Here is a 3,069-nt window from a genome sequence, read left to right as displayed (position 1 = left end):
TCTACACTTCATCCAGACACACGTAACAAGCTGCAGAAATCCTTTTATTCAAACTCCCAGTCTGAGTGACATGGCTGCAGTTTGGTTATGAAGGTAAGAAAGTTTGTAGACACATGATACTGAGCCACTGCTCTGTCTTACATGATCACATGTTTTCACTTCCTGTTGTGTGGCATGGTGAATAATAACACAATTAAGCTGTTCAGAAAGGGATCTTGTCTGGAGAGAAAAGCCTGACAGCAGCAATGCATCAAGGCAGCTTATCAGAGAGATAAGCTATCAAGTCTTCTCTTTACTGCCCTCTTCTGTCTGACAGTCTGTTGATAAAAGAACAACCTGAGCCATTGTGACAAGTTTTAAATGGGGGTTTTGCTTAGTAACACAGTACATATATGCAAATCCTGTGTGTAGGTCAGCAGTGATAAGAATGTTAAGAATGTTATCCTGAGCAGAGCTGGTTCAGTGTGAGACTGCTGTGGCTATTCTGGCCTGTGCAGAGGTTTAAGGAGAGCACCCAAAGACTGAGCACGATTTATTCATATCAGTGCAACAGAGGGCCAAGTCTTTTAAATGACAAGCGCATCATTCATGATGTTTGTAGTGCCACCGTGCTGGCTGCTAAATAAACTCTTTTCACCAACCCTGTCATCATGTCTACGGTAGGGCCCGGGTTATTCCAGGAAAATCTCTGTAACCTCATATCTTTTGGGGATTCTGGGTAATTTAGGGTCTAAAATATTACAATTAATGTCACAGCTTAATGATCGATTTCTTACAATAATGTTTCCAAACGTGAAAAATGGTTTTGTTTACATATTGTGCATGGTTTGCAACCTTTTCGGTCTGAGGTCTCCCACAGCCCTGTCTGATGAACTCAGCTACCACTTCATCACTTCACAATGTATGTCCTGAATGTATGACACTGTTCATCATACAAAAGGGGATATTGCTCATTTTTCCCATTCTTGTTGAACGTCAATATTGAGGATGGTTTAGTCAGCAATCGTACAACTCCTAAGTGGAGTGAAGCTGAATGTTTCAATTATTTATCCATTACTTTTAGCTAAAAATTTCAGCCGCTTGCATTACTTTAGGTGAATAATTTCAACTAATTAGTAATTACCTTTTGCTACTTATTTCTATCATTTAACCATTACTTTAAGCTAACAATTTCAGCTGCTTACACAATAATTTTAGCAAATCATTTGTACGCCGCCTCTTGAATGTGCAACGCAGGGGTCGGGGTTACCGGTACCTCGTGGACTGGGCCGGTTACAGCCCGGAGGAATGTTCCTCGGTTCCGACCAGCCAGATCCTGGACAAAACCTTGCAACAGGACTTCTACAGGGCCCACCCGGACAAGCCTGGCGGTCCACCTGGGGGCGTCAGTTGAGGAGGGGTACTGTCATGGTTGGGGTCCAGCTGGCCGTGAGTATTATTTTCTCTGCCTTTTCTATCGTCTTGTCTTGTTTTGGTTTTGTTTTCTCCTTTTTCCTCCCCCTATCCTGTCCGAAGCCAGCTGATTGCACACACCTGCCTCCCGTCTACTATCAGAGATCCTGTCCGCCACACCTGCTCGTCATCACCCGCTCCCGCCGTTCACACCTGCCTGCCATCATTATCTACCTTAGTATATCTACCCCGGATCTTCACTCACTCTTTACCTGATTGTTGCTCCCACTGGTGAACTTCGTCAGACAAACTCCTTGATATAACTCCTAGTGTTTTCCCTGTGTTTTCATGTACTTACCTTCTCCGTGTTCTCCTTTCAGTTACTCTCTCCCTTCGGACCCCGCTCCTTCTCCCTTGGCGCCCCCTCCTCATCTCAACTCCTTATGCCTGTGTCTCCTCTTTGGCCAGTCTCCCACGGCGCCCCCTCCTCTCCAACTCTCCTCCTTGTGCCTGTGCACTTAATAATAAAATAATAAACACCTTCCCAGTGAGCCGTGCATTTGAGTCTGTCCTTTTGTCATTTACCACTAAGCTGTGCGGTGCAGGGAACAACTCTGACTGGAACATGATCAGACAGTGGTTTACGGAGCGGTAGATATGCTTTAAAAAAAAAAAACGGAGTGTTCCATGAACGGAATGACGCATCTAAAATATTGCTCGATTACGCAAATTTGATTGGGGGAAGCCAAAATCCTGATCGTGTTTCAAATTTGATTAATTGTGCAGCCCTAACTCAAAGAGGTCAAGCCAGTAGCTGACAGAACAGGAACAATTGTGATCAAATTGTTTCACAACACACAGCTAATATAATCTTTTAATCAAAACATAACTTTAATTTTTTTCAAATTAGTTGAGCTGCTCCACAATCAACAGCACTTGTCATTTTGTGATATGATTTCCAAAATCAAAGACAATATCTAGCCTCAAATATCGATATCAATATAATCAATAATATAATCAGTCCCCCAGTGGCTCAATAATATCGATGTATTTTCTTAAAACAGGGAGGGCAGATACAAACAGAGACCCCAGCCTTTACATTAGTCTAGGGATGGACACTGCATAGTTTGCAAAATTACAAGCTGGTGGTGTGGAGTTTGAAAGTTGTGGGAAGAACCACATGACACCATTGAACCATCACTGCTTCATTCAGTCATTTGTAATGGTTATATATGGATCTCTACGTATAAGGCGCTGACAAATGATCCAGTTCTACGGACACACCATTACTTAAACTTTACCTTAGTGAAAAGTGAGTAAACTCACGAGAAGAGGATAGAAACTTGCCAGTGGACCTGCCTCTTTTTCTCATACCAAGCAGGAGCCTTATCAGCTTCCTTCTCCATCTGTTCTTATCACATTTTTATCCAACAGTGTGAAGGGCATTAATTTGGGAAAGATTTGTGAGTTGTCATGTGTCTTAAAGGTCAGATGACATGGTGCGCTTTGGATGCTTTTATATAGAACTTAGTTGTCCCCTAATACTGTATCTAAAGTCTCTTTCCTAAAATTCAGCCTTGGTGCAGAATTACAGCCACTAGAGCCAGTCCCACAATGAGCTTTTCTTAGTATGTCATTTCTGAGTCTGTGGCTTTTGAGGAGTGAGGGGGGGGGGGG

This window comes from Etheostoma cragini, chromosome 1 (genome assembly GCF_013103735.1).
Source record: "Etheostoma cragini isolate CJK2018 chromosome 1, CSU_Ecrag_1.0, whole genome shotgun sequence".
NCBI lineage: Eukaryota > Metazoa > Chordata > Actinopteri > Perciformes > Percidae > Etheostoma > Etheostoma cragini.
The sequence above is the reverse complement of the archived record's forward strand: the minus strand, read 5'-3'. Positions refer to the sequence as shown.